The 15,144-nt window shown below is 39.1% G+C and overlaps 1 protein-coding gene across 1 annotated transcript in view; it reads right to left on the reverse strand.

Annotated features, from left to right (window-relative positions):
• LOC104979990 (CUB and sushi domain-containing protein 1-like) overlaps positions 1-15,144 on the reverse strand; it is a 646,469-nt gene that overhangs the window by 253,587 nt on the left and 377,738 nt on the right. The gene's annotated exons all lie outside the window — the stretch shown is intronic.

A 15,144-nucleotide genomic window follows, 5' to 3' on the forward strand; every position in this document is an offset into this window, starting at 1 on the left:
TTAAAATATTGCAAAAGTCACCTTCATAAAAATTAGCAGTATCCAAGTTATAGGCAGGTGGTACCCAATCAAGTCTCCAGAATTGCAAGTAATGCCAATCCATCCTTTCTCTAAGTGATTCATTCAGATCACTGCATCGTTACTGGAGTTTGTGCTACAGAACTTTATTACAGATGGAAGACAAAGACAAAGGAGAGACATTCCAAGAAATGGATACAGTACAATCCAAGACAGAAAAAGTAAATGATGACTGACTTGGGGAGCAGGAAATAATTTGAAAGGAAGAAGGCAGGGTTTGAAGGGATGTTGACCCAAGAGAAGCCTGGGAATGGAGCTATGGGCCAGTGTTGCATGGACTTAAATTCCACAGTGCACTTGGATATTCTTTCAATGCCAATGAAGACCTACTGAAATCTTGTGGGGATTATAATATGATAAGGTTGATAATGTGAGTTTTTAATTGTGAGGAGGAAGGCTGAACTAAGGAAGGGGACCCAAGGAGAGGATGACAAGGTAGAAGGTACTGAAGTACCAGGGATTTTGCTGGAACACATGCCATGTGTTTCCTTCCTGTTTTTCCTTAAGGACTTTCCTCATTTTTATTCAGTACAGTTATTTTTCAGTTCTTCACAATGGAGCTAATTTTTATCATCAAACCACAATTTCAGCTTTTGTTTCTACCACATCACCTGCACACCCCCAAAACCCCAACTCTCTGTGACCCTTCTGCATTTGCTTTTCTACCTCTGGAATGAGTGTTGGTGAGGTGTTCCCAAGGAAGCACCTCAAGCTTTCTCCCCTCCATGTGGTACCTCTTATGGCTTATCTGAGTCTCTTCTTGTGGACACTCAGCTATGAGAGCAGCTTCAATTACAGTACCTCTGATCACTGCCCTTTTGGAAATCCTACTTCCTGTTTTGACTCTGATAGAATTAAGCCTGCTTCTCAACTGAAGATGGCATTTGTACCGCTTTGGCTGTTTCCTATTGCTTGGGGTTACACGAAAGGCACCTGACTCTGGTTTTCATCCACTATTTGAAAGTACAGAAGTTGTATTAGAAGCTGACCTCACTCACATCCACCCAGGGCCTCCTGGGTCACTGGGACTTCCCTCCACCTGGTTCGTCTCTGCCTTCTGAGCCTCCACCCACTTCCTCACCTGTGCCCAAAACCCCACTCGGAGGACTCTATTCCTCCAGCTCGAGGTTGGGTCTCTGTTCAAATGAGACTCCATTGGAGAGAAAGAGAACGCTAAACTAAAGGCATCTCCTTTGTAGTAAGACTGAGTTTCACAGTTTATTCTGGGCAAAGACCTGAGAGAAAAGAAAGAAGATGCATCAGAAATCTAAGCGAAACAGTGGAGGGTGAGGATGTGAGTACTGAGTTCTGTCCAGAGCGGACTCTGAAGTAGGGTTGCTGTGGACAACAGTGCACTGCATGCTTTCCTTAGGGACAGAAAGACAACAGTCATGTAACTCGTAAATGTCATTAGGTTTCTTTGCTGTATATGTGACCTCATGCACTTTCTGAGACCCATAAAATTGTGTATGCTCTCATGGAACTCATTACCACCAACTTCCAAAGACTGCTAACTAGTTTATTAGCAGCACACAGTTCTTTAGTAATAAACATTAGCCTTGATTGGAAAATGTAAAAATAATAATAAACCTTAAAAATCCATTTGCTTTGCTGAGAAGTTCTTTGAAGTTTTGTAGAAGAGCTTGATATTTCACTGGAGAAAAAGTCACTATAATTCAACATATTTTCCTGGGGGTGGGGGTGGGGGGGAAACCTGAGTAAGAATCAGGATAGCCTAAATGAGCCAAAATGTCACCATTACAATAATATTTGAAAGGATGGAAAAAGAGTGAGAAAAAAAAAAAAAATCTCATGTGCCTGACAATTAACTCTATAGTAGAGAAGAGAGAAAAAAATAATAATTACAAACACAAACATCAATGGTATTTTCCTATTAAATCACAAGTCTACATACCATTAATACACTTAAAGATTCAGAAATGAAGTCAGTTTACAAGACTTCTTCACTTTTAAAATGTTCTGAAGCAAGAACATCAAAGCTGCTTAAAAGCCAAGAGGAGTAGACCATCTCAGTCAGACCTGTGAGATGTAAGCTTTACATTATTCAAGGTCACTGTAGACAAGTCCCAGTTCTGTGAGGTGGTAGGAGCACCAGTCCACATGAGTGGCGGGATGGCATTTACTGGTAGGGGCTGGCGTGGCTCAAGGAGGCTTACCAAAGACACAGGGCCATTTTTCTTTCAAAAGTGAAATCCGCACAGAAGACTGAGAAGGGGGTGCACTCCGCTAAACACAAGAGTCATCTAAGAGACATCAAAGCTTCTTGCATGTATTTTTTTTCCTTTCCCCTGATAAAAAGAAACTTTTGAGAATGCCTTAATGTGTAATAAGTAGATAATACCACATTTTTCACATTTCTGCAGAAAAGAAAAACATTTTCTGTATGCTACTAAGTTGTGTAGACTCTATGGTTAGTAGATATAGAATCAAATGCTAATCCAAGAAAATTATTAAGCTTATTTTTCAAAAAGGTGAAGGAATACAGAAGAGTAAATTTTCAGGTGGTGCCTCAGCTGAAATTTGAAAGTGGTATTCATATAAAATGTGAAAACTGATGCTGGTTTATTATCAGTATTATCACTACTACTACTATCATCATCAGCACTACCATATGTACAGGCTGGGTTTAGAAAAGGCAGAGGAACAAATGTCAACATTTGTTGGATCCTCGAGAAAGCAAAGGAATTCTAGAAAGTCATCTACTTCTGCTTCACTGACTACACTAAAGCATTTGGTTGTGTGGATCACAACAAACTGTGCAAAATTTTTAAAGAGACCAGAGTACCAGATCTTGTATGAAAGTGAAGAAGCAACAGTTAGAACCAGACATGGAACAATGGACTGGTTCAAAATTGGGAAAGGAGTTTGTCAAGGCCATATACTGTCACCCTTCTTATTTAGCTTACATGCAGAGTACTTCATGCAAAATGCTGGGCTGGATGACTCACAAGCTGGAATCAAGATTGCCAGGAAAAATATCAACATCCTCAGATTTGCACATGATACCACTCAAATGGCAAAACACAAAGAGGAACTAAAAAGTCTCTTGAAGAGGATGAAAAAGGAGAGTGAAAAGGCTGGCTTAAAACTCAACATGCAAGAAACAAAGATCTTGACATCTGTCCCCATGATTTTGTGGCAGATAGAAGGGGGAAAAGTGGATATAGTAACACATTTTATTTTCTTGGGCTCCAAATTCACTGCAGGTGGTGACTGCAGCCATGAAATTAAAAGACTCTTTCTCCTTGGAAGAAAAGCTATGCCAAACTCAGATAAGCTTATTTAAAAGCAGAGATATCACTTTGCTGGCAAAGGTCCATATAGTCAAAGCTATGTATGGATAGTCATGTATGGATATGAGAGTTGGGCCTTAAAGAAGGCTAAGCACTGAGAATTGATGCTTTCTAATTGTGGTGCTAGAAAAGACTCCAGAGAGTCCCTTGAATAGCAAGGAGATCAAATCAGTCAATCTTAAAGGAAATCAACCCTGAATATTCATTGGAAGGACTGATGCTGAAGCTAAAGCTCCAATACTTTGGTCACCTGATATGAAAGAGCCAACTCAATGGAAAATACTCTGATGCTGGAAATGACTGAAGCCAAGAGAAGTGGGCAGCAGAGGATGACATGGTTAGGTAACATCACTCACTCAATGGACACAAACTGAGCAAATTCCCAGAGGCGTGAAGCACAGGGAAGCCTGGTGTGTTGCAGCCCATGGAGTCACAGTGAGTTGCACAGGACTTAGTGACTGAACAGGGGAGTGGGTCTGACCATCTGGGTCCAGGCCTGATGTCTTGGCCAAGTGACCAAATCTCTGTAAGCTTTGGCTTGCTTACATGTCAGATGCCAGTTATATCTGTACCTTCTACAAATGGTGGTTATGAACATGGATTAGTGAATGATGCATTGGGTGTTTGGATAAGTGCAAGTATTCGGTAAGTGCTGACTACTGTCATTATCACCAACTTTCTTGTATAGAAGTGTCCCTCAACAGTACTTGGAGGCAGAGAATGGCACTTTCACCCTCTTAGAGACAACTAAACCATTTTCCCATTATACTTCCTGCATGTCACTTTAAAAACAATTACAGAATGGAAGTAGAAAGATGCGATTTTATTCTAGCACACACATCATTATTATATCAAACATACAAAGAGCATCTCTTCCACCATTGTATTGTAACTTACTTTAACTCCAGTTAATGCATTTTATCCCCTTCACAGATTACTGCCTTGTTGGGGTGAAGGGGCTTGTGTAACTCAATAAAGCTGTGAGCTGTGCCATGTAGGGCCACCCAAGATGGATGGGTCATAATGGACAGTTCTGATAAAATATGATCCACTGGAGAAGCAAATGGCAAACCACCCCATTATACTTGGCATGAGCATCACATGAACTGTATAAAAAGACAAAAAGATATGAAACCAAAAGATGAGTCCCCCATCTTGGAAGGTGTCCACCATGCTACTGGAGAAGAGTGGAGAAATAACTCCAGAAAGAATGAAGAGACAGAGCTAAAATGAAAACAATGCCCAGTTGTGAATGTGGTCTGGTGGTGAAAGTAAAGTCTGATGCTGTAAAAAACAATATTGCATAGGAACTTGGAATGTTAGGTCCATGAATCAAGGTAAATTGGAAGTGGTCAAACAGGAGATGTCAAGAGCAAACATCGACATTTTAGGAATCAGTGAACTAAAATGAACTGGAATGGGAGAATTTAATTCAGGAGACCATTATATCTAGTACTGTGGGCAAGAATCCCTTAGAAGAAATGGAGTAGACCTCATAATCAACAAAAGAGTCTGAAATAGAGTACTTGGGTCCAACCTCAAAAATGACAGGATGATCTTGGTTTTTTTCCAAGGCAAGTCATTCAACATCATAGTAATTCAACTATATGTCCCTACCATGGATTCTGAAGAAGCTGAAGTTGATCACTTCTATGAAGACCTAGAAGACTTCCTAGAACTAACACCAAAAAAGATGTTCATTTCATCATTAGGCACAGGATTGCAAAAGTAGGAAGCCAAGAGATACCTGGAGTAACAGGCAAGTTTCACCTTAAAGTACACAATGAAGCAAGGCAATGGCTCACTGAATTCTGTCAAGAGAATTAATGGTCATAGCAAACACTCTTTTTCAACAAGAGACAGCTTTTACATATGGACATCCCCAAATGGCCAATACTGATATAAAATTGATTGCATTCTTTTTTTGCAGCCGAAGATGGAGAAGCTATATACAGTCAGCAAAAAAAGACCTGGAGCTGAGTGTGGCTCAGATCATCAGCTTCTCCTGAAAAAATTCAGACTTAAATTAAGGAAAGCAGGGAAAACCACTAGGCCAGCCAGGTATGACTTAAATTAAATTCCCTGTGACTATGCAGTGGAGGTGACAAATAGATTTAAGGGGTTAGATCTAGAACTATGGATGGAGGTCAGTAGTATTGTACAGGAGGCAGTGAACAAAACCATCCCCCCAGAAGCAAGAAGGGTTAAGGGAAAATTTCACCCATAGACAGGCAAAACAAAGGACAGAAACAGTAGAGACCAGGACACAACTGAAGCAACTTAGCAGTAGCAGTAGAAGCATAAGTGCTCAAGAAGAGATGGAAAGAATACACGGAAGAACTGTACAAAAAAGATCTTGATGAACCGGATAACTACGATGGTGTGGTCAGTTACCCAGAGCCAGACATTCTGGAGTGTGAAGTCAAGTGGGCCTTAGGAAGCACTGATGTCAATAAAGTTAGTGGATGTGATGGAATCTCACTAGAGCTATCCAAAACCATAAAGGATGATGCTAACAAAGTGCTGCATTCAGTATGTCAGCAAATCTGGAAGACCTCGTAGCAGCTACAGGACTGGAAAAGGTCAATCTTCATCCCAGTTCCCAAGAAGGGCATAGAATATTCTAACCATCGGACAGTTGCACTCATTTCCCATGCTAGTAAAGATATGCTTAAGATCTTGCCCGCTAGCCTTTAGCATTAAGTGAACCAAGAACTTTCAGGTGTCCAAGCTGGGTTTAGAAAAGGCAGCGGAATCAGAGATCAAATTGCCAACATTTGCTGGATTATAGAGAAAGCAAGAAAATTTCAGAAAAATACCTACCTCTGTTTCATTGACTATGCTAAAGCCTTTGACTGTGTGTAACATAACAAACTGTGGAAAGCCCCTAAAGAGATGGGAATACCAGATCGTCTTACCTGTCTCCTGAGAAACCTGTATGTGGGTCAAGAAGCAACAGTTAGAACCCTGTCTGCAACAACTGATTGCTTCAAGATTAAGAAAGTACAATACATCTGTCTGCTGTCACCCTGTTTATTTAACCTATATACTGAGCACGCCATGAAAAATGCTGGACCGCATTAGTTACAAGCTGGAATCAAGATAAGCTGGAGAAACATCAACAAAGTCAACTATGTGTATGATACCACTCTAATGGCAGAAAGCAAAGATGAACTAAAGAGCCTCGAGATGAAGGTGAAGGAGGACAGTGAAAGAGTCGGCTTAAAACTAAATACTAAAAAAATCAAACCAAAACAAACAAAAAACAAGATCATGACATCCGATCCATTTACTTCATGACAAATAGAAGGAGAGAAGGTGGAAGCAGTGACAGATTTCCTCTTTCCGGGCTCTAAAATTATTGCAGATGGTGACTGCAGTCATGAAATCAGAAGATGATTGCTTCTTGGCAGGAAAGCTATGACAAACCTAGATAGTGTGTTGAAAAGCAGAAACATTACTCTGTCAACAAAGTCCATATGGTCAAGGTTATGGTCTTCCCAGTGGCCCATACAGTTGTGAGAGCTAGACCATAAAGAAGGCAGAGCACCAAAGAATTGATGCCTTCTAACCAATAAACTGTGGAAAATTCTGAATGAGATGGGAATACCAGACCACCTGACCTGCCTCTTGAGAAACCCATATGCAGGTCAGGAAGCAACAGTTAGAACTGGACATGGAACAACAGACTGGTTCCAAATAGGAAAAGGAGTACACCAAGGCTGTATATTGTCACCCTGCTTATTTAACTTATAAAGATGTTTACTCCTTGGAAGAAAGTTATGACCAACCTAGATAGCATATTCAAAAGCAGAGACATTACTTTGCCAACAAAGGTCCGTTTAGTCAAGGCTATGGTTTTTCCTGTGGTCATGTATGGATATAAGAGTTGGACTGTGAAGAAGGCTGAGCTCCAAAGAATTGATGCTTTTGAACTGTGGTGTTGGAGAAGACTCTTGAGAGTCCCTTGGACTGCAAGGAGATCCAACTAGTCCATTCTGAAGGAGATCAGCCCTGGGATTTCTTTGGAAGGAATGATGCTAAAGCTGAAACTGCAGTACTTTGGCCACTTCATGCAAAAAGTTGACTCATTGGAAAAGACTCTGATGCTGGGAGGGATTGGGGGCAGGAGAAGAAGGGGACAACAGGGGATGAGATGGCTGGATGGCATCACTGACTCGATGGACGTGAGTCTGAGTGAGTTCTGGGAGTTGGTGATGGACAGGGAGGCCTGGCGTGCTGCGATTCATGGGGTCGCAAAGAGTTGGACACGACTGAGTGACTGAACTGAACTGAACCATGGTGTTGGAGAAGACTCCTGAGAGTCCCTTGGATAGCAAGATGGTCAAACCAGTCAATCATAAGGTAAATCAACCCTGAATATTCACTGGAAGGACTGATGCTGAAGCTCCAGGATTTTGGTCACCTGATGTAAACAGCTGACTCATTGCAAAAGTCCCTGATGCTGGGAAAGATTAAGGGTAGAAGGAGAAGAGGTCATCAGAGGATGAGATGGCTCAATGGCATCACCGATGCAAGGGACATGAACTTGGGCAAACTTCAAAAGATAGTAAAGGACAGTGAAGCCTGGTGTGCTGCAGTTCATGGGGTCACAATGTTGGACATGACTAGGCAGCTAAACAACAACAATGCATTTTCTGAAAAGTTAATTTAGGTGCCAAAACAGGAACAGTGAGGAAAAAATAATCAGTCCTACAGCAGGTCTATAATTCTTCTACCTTTTGCCATCAGACATTTATATGGAATATTGCCTAAAGGGTGTAGATGGGAAGAACAGGCATATTGTTTCATAAATTTTAGTTTTCTAAATAGTGAGCATATATCTGGGTTTTAAGCATCCCCAATACATTCAGAAAGGCAACCCACTCCAGTACTCTTGCCTGGAGAATCCCTTGGACAGAGGAGCCTGGTGGGCTACAGTCCATGGGGTTGCAGAGTTGGACACGACTGAACGAATGACATACATACACACACACACACCCCCCACTCAAAGTTGTTCTAGTACCCAAGAGTTACATATTAATCACTGATCAGTTCTAAGGTCTTTCCAGTGGCATTAGGGAAACCTCCAAGCCAAGTCATTATCCTTGGAACATTTGTCACAGATTCTGGGAACAGGTCTGTGTTTATAGGCAAGGTCTTCTGTTCTGGTCAGATGTCTTTTTAAAATGCAAAGGGAGTCTCCTGAAGTCACTTAAAATCTATTTCCTGTTTCTTGGAGATACATCGAGTGTGAACTCACCATGCAATATTTCATCACTTGCATCTTTAAACTGCCCCATTAACAGGACACTGGGGATTATTAGGGTTTCTTTTTATGGGGAAATGGTACCACTCTCCACAAACTTTACATCTGCCTCACTTGAAACCCTTGCTGCTATTTTCAACCCCTGACTAACGTATCTAAAGGACCTGCCTACAGATTTTCTAGATGATCTCTTTGTATGTGTTGTTCACACACCTATTTTCTCAATGAGGGTATCAAACAGTATGCACCTATCTGGACAGAGAGTGTGGGCTGTAGAATGCCAATTATAAATAATTAACAGATTTTGCCATTTGGTTCCATAAAACTTCTTGATCTGAAAACTTCTTCAAGATTCATGATACAAGACCATAAACAAATAAGTCATCCTTGGCATAACAAAGATAACAGATGATGTTCAGTAAAACAGTGGTTTCATGGCATAGCTATATTTTTTCTGGATATTGTCCTTGTTTTTAAGCTAAATTTCTGTCCAGTTTACGTGTTCATATTGATAATAATTAGAAAGTCATGACCTCTCTTTTATATCTCATAAAAAATAGAAAATCAGAAGATACAATCTTACACATTTGTGTGTTCTCCCTAAAAAAAAAAAAAAAATGTATGCCAAGATAAAAGGACTCATCTTTCCACTTTGAAATGAAGGAGGAAGGAGCATAAATATATTGATTTATGCATACTATACAATGTCCTTTATTTAACATTTAAAATAATGATCACAGAAAAATCATATTGCAGAGGACCAGTTAAAAATGCTCACCCACACCAGTACTGAAATTACTGGGTTTTTAACTTTCAGAACTTCTGAGTACTTATGTGTCTAAATGAGAAAATAATCTTATATTTTTCAACTTCAGTCTATAAAGAAATCATAAGCAAATATTTCTAGTTTAGAAATGCAAATTCAAGCAAAAATTATAAACATTTTGGTCTAACTTTGAAAAGCTTTTTCTAACAATAATATTCAACATGTTTTTATTCACTGCTTCTAAGAATAACTGTACACACCTTGGAAAATACTTAAGCCATGAAACCAAGGCTCCTCAGATGTTATAATAATCTGTCATTTTAAGGATCTACACTAATAAAATCAAATCTATCTATTTTATTGAAGTATAGTCACTATACAATACCATTTAAGTTACAGGTGTTACAATACAGTGATTCATAATTCTTAAAGCTTACACTCGATTTATAGTTATTATAAAACATTGTATATCATATCCATGTTGTCCAATGCATCCTTGCAGCTTCGTTTATACATCAATTTTAGATGTCTTCAAAAGTTCAATAAAGTTCAAAATATGACCAAGAAGCCACAGAGTATCCATTTTACAACATGGGATATGACAATATTGACATTGCTAAAAAATGTTTCACATATGAACACTGAAGATACAAAGTCACAGTTGAATTTAAGTATCATTTACATGGATGCCTTCATCTATATCTGTGTTATGTCCCTGTGTAGATATCCATCTCCAAAACGTATACAACTGTATCCCCAATAAACAGGTTTAGAAATCCATGTGATTGTAATACAGAACAGAGGATGAATGCAATTACTTGATAATTGAAAGAGTGTAGACCTCCCCTGGATATTTAAACTTTTCTCTCTTCTCGCCTTCCCTCCCTACTTGCATTTGAATGCCTTGGCAACACCCTTCTTTCCTCCCATCAAAATGTTTTCATCAATTTTCAATCACCATCTCCATCACCAGATTAAATATGCTGTTTTAAAACAAGAATATATTCACTTTTCCCTTCTGCCAAATTGTCCATCTTTATCCACACAATTCACTTGAATTATCAACATGGAACCACATGCTACTACTTGTTAAGACATAACTTTTGTTTTTAAGTAAATCATATCTATTCATTCGCTTTATTGCAAGTATATGCAGAACCAGCTCATTTATAACCTGTGTTTATTTACACAGCAGCAGACTTAATCCAAGCAAAATGTTGTCCTTAAAGTGCTGACATAATTCACCATACCTTGGCTTTCACTACCTAATTTTCACTATAATAATTGAAATCCTGCCTTTGTATAATCCTTAATTCTGTTATTCTTTATGTCTATGAATTTTCCGAAATGATGTAATCTATCATTGATTTTCAGGATACATTTCATAATTTATGTGCCATTCTAATGCTTAATAGACTCTAAGCTTGGTAAGTGTTCACTGATATAAAATGATTAAAATTCAGTTTTATTTTCAGTGAACAGAGCTTAAAGATTCATGAGTATTAAAAAGATGATGATAATGTCTAATCATCTACAGCATGATTAATAGGCAATTCAAAATTAATAAGTAAGCTGATCTACACAATTATGAACCATATTAAATATGAAAACACATTGGTTTACAAAATGGAATTTAATGTGAGGCAATCAATGGACACACACACAAAATCTAATTTAAAAAAATAAAGGCAGTATTTGGATAGTATTTAAATATGTAACGAGGTGATATTAGACAACCTGTGGCTATTTTTAGAAAATGATTATATTCATGAGTGAGAAATCAAAAATGATGTGTAAGTTTAACATGAAGAGAGTACTGTTTTATTAACTTAACTGAAGATTCTGCGACCAAGAGACCTACACTAAACCATGCTGCAGCACTGTGGCTTTATTACCACGACTTGCAACTGGACAAAGGAACAAACTGTGATGATTATGTTACTGACTTTCTTCATATTCATAAATTAGGGTATTTATAGAATAAAAGATTTGAAATCACATTCCCAATTCCAGCTTAATCAGAATAAAGGAGAATGCCCTAGTGTAACTATTCTGAAAGTGACAACATGCATTTGATGGCACGTGTCCTGGTCTGTGTAAAGTTCTGTCATGATCGGAAATAAGACTGAGGCACTGACATTGGTTATCTATGGTAGCTATTGACGCTGAGGGATGGACACATACCTTCCCATGGATATCTTTCTACTATTTTTATGCTTCAACATTTCCACAATAAATTCTTTACAAAACAGTAACCACACCAGTCAACTTCTGAGCACCTAAGTTTAGGTATGAAAAGGAGATTATCTGACATGATATATAACCTACACATAGAGAGGTGCACACATCCACAATGCCACAAACACAGCACACACACTTTTAAACACTTCCCTAACACTGAATGTAAAAGGACAACTGCTTCAAACCTATCATACAGAAACACACAGGACTAGACAGATTAGAAGAGCACAGAAATGTCACATAGCTTTGCTTAAGTGGTAGTGTGGAGTTCATCACTCAAGATAAATGGGTATAATAAATACAACTTTAGATAGGCACTCTCTACTAAGATTCTCCTCCACAGAGGGTGTGTCGTCTCCAACACAGACATTAGCTAAGAGGTGCGGGGCACAACTCTGCTGAGGACATGGTGACCCCTCCAAATATCTTAGTTCTGTTCAGATTATAATCTGGCAAATTTCAATATACATTTTAGAGTCCTTGCCATTCACTGCACATTTCAATGCAGTATTTCTAAAATACTAATACTAATAATTCTAGTGGAAGATAGAGAGGCGGGACAGTGGTATCAGGCTGTGTATTTTTGATGATAAAAAGCCTCAGTATTTGCCAGCAGCAGCTTGCCGTCAGTAAAAATGAATCTGAAACAGATGCCAACCACGTCAACAGCTTGAGTCCTATACATTTTTTATTAGGCAAAGACACAAATCAGGAGAAAAGTACATAGGTGCAGAACACATCAAAGGAAGCCACTATTTCATTCCAACACATATATCAGATGAGCCCTCCCCTTCTAGAATGTTCTTCTCTGCATGCTAGAAAGCCGAGCACTAACTGGCATTAAAAATGAAACCCCTTCTTCTGTAAGCCCTCCTTTGTCAAAAGCTTAAACCTCAGTTATTTCTGTTCTGTTTAGATGAACTTAGGAGAGGCTGACCTTAAATAATAGAATTGTCAAGGACTAGTTTAATGGACATGAACTTGGGCAAACTCCAGGGGTTGGTGACGGACAGGGAAACCTGGAGAGCTGCAGTCCATGGGGTTGCAAAGAGTCAGAGACATGACTTGGCAACTGAGCAGCAACAGTCAAGGATTACTTTCTCTCTTTGGACGTATATTTAGCTTTTTCTATGATCATTTTTGATGCTATCATACCTTTTCCATGATTTCACATATAATAACAAGTCTTTTGACATAGTGGGTATACTGACATGTTCTACAAAATTTATCGTCTAGTAAATCATTAATGGATGTGGTGTCCTAGAATCTGCAAAATGAAGTCAAGCTTTGACATAGAAATATAAGAATAGAAACCTGAACTCCTGCACTCCTCATTTAGCGATATTTCATTTACACCTATGTATCTTAGTGGAAAAACAAATACACAAGCAGATTTTTCACAGTAGTTAAGCTTGTACATAAATACAGTTTAAACCTCAGACTGGGACTAGTCTGGAAAAGAGGATTCCTTTTGAAAATAGACATAAGTTATCAAGAACTTTGTAGATAAACAGACTTTAGGTGAAAAAGTTCACAAATAGCCAAAGCTGTCTACACCAGCACCATCCACAGCAATAGAAAGGGAACCACTCATGTTAATTATAATTTTCTAGTGGTGGTGGTTTCGTCACTAAGTTGTGTCCGACTCTTTGTGACCCCATGGACTATAGCCCACCAGGCTCCTCTGTCCATGGGATTTTCCAGGCAAGAATATTGGAGTGGGTTGCCATTTCCTTCTCCAGGGGATCTTCCCCATCCAGGGATTGAACTTGGGTCTCCAGCATTTCAGGGAGCTTCTTTACCAACTGAGCCACCAGGGAAGCCCAATTTTACATTAGACACACACACACACACACACAACCAAAACTGATAAGGAACAGGTAAAATTAATACTAATAACATGTATTTAACACACCATGCACAGAGTATTTTCATTTCAAATTATAATCATATGAAAAATATTAAGTGGTGTCTTTGTTTTCACTTTTGTATTAAATATGCACTTATACCACATTTAAATTTTGCCTGGATATACTTTTTTTGTACTTAGATTTCATAAAATTTACAACTGAAAAAGTAGGTATGCATACTCAAATTTTTTCCAAACACACTTAAAATTTTTTTTTTAATTGGAAAATATTTTATTTTTTGTTTTTAATTTTTTTAAATTTTATTTTGTTTTTAAACTTTACAAAATTGTATTAGTTTAAAGTGATGGAATATAAGCATTGGTTTAAAAAAAAAAATGTTTGAAATGGGATTAAATTAAACTGTCAGTCCTACCGGCCCTATGTGGCCCTGCATCCAAGAAGTGTCCACACAAATCGGAATGTTTTCAGGTTAATGTGACTGAAATGGGCCTCAGAAAATAAATCCAGAAAGACTTTAGTCCCCAGAATGAGTTCTGGGACTTACAACTGTCTCCTTATAACAGTATGGAAACTAAAGGGAAGAGGTGGAAAACTGCTGGTTACTGAGAGAAGAGAGCAGCTGAACACCCGAGACTCAAACTACAGTGGAGAAGGTCTGACAGGCAGTGGTCTTGACCAAAGCCAAATGGAAAGAAACACCTTAACTTCTCATGTCAGAACTTACGTAACTGAAGGTTCAGTAGGAAGATGAATTTGAGAACAGTAAGCTCCATTACTTGGCACCCCACTCCAGTACTCTTGCCTAGAAAATCCTATGGATGGAGGAGCCTGGTAGGCTGCAGTCCATGGGGTTGCTAAGAGTCGGACTCGACTGAGTGACTTCACTTTCACTTTTCACTTTCATTCATTGGAGAAGGAAATGGCAACCCACTCCAATGTTCTTGCCTGGAGAATCCCAGAGATGGGGGAGCCTGATGGGCTGCTGTCTATGGGGTCGCACAGAGTTGGACACGACTGAAGCGACTTAGCCGCAGTAGCAGCAGCAGCAAGCTCCATTACTAGGAAACTTCTCTGGTGGCTCAGATGTTAAAGAATCTGCCTGCAACACAGGAGACCCAAGTTCAATCCTTGGGTTGGGCAGATTTCCTGGAGAAGGGATGGCCACCCACTCCAGTATTGTTGCCTGAAGAATCCCATTGACAGAGGAGCCTGGCAGGCTACAGTCCATGGAGTTTCAAAGAGTCAGACATGACTGAGTGACTAACACAGTACGTCTTTCACTAAAAATATTTTTTACATGAAAGCTCAAATGAAGGGCTTTAATGTGTCAGGAAGCAACAGTTAGAACTGGACATGGAACAACAGACTGGTTCCAAATAGGAAAAGGAGTACATCAAGGCTGTATATTGTCACCCTGCTTATTTAACTTATATGCAGAGTACATCATGAGAAATGCTGGGCTGGCAGAAGCACAAGCTGGAATCAAGATTGCTGGGAAAAATATCAATAACCTCAGATATGCAGATGACATCACCCTTATGGCAGAAAGTGAAGAGGAACTAAAGAGCCTCTTGATGAAAGTGAAAGAGGAGAGTGAACAAGTTG

This window comes from Bison bison, unplaced genomic scaffold (genome assembly GCF_000754665.1).
Source record: "Bison bison bison isolate TAMUID 2011002044 unplaced genomic scaffold, Bison_UMD1.0 scf7180017864494, whole genome shotgun sequence".
Taxonomy (NCBI): Eukaryota; Metazoa; Chordata; class Mammalia; order Artiodactyla; family Bovidae; genus Bison; species Bison bison.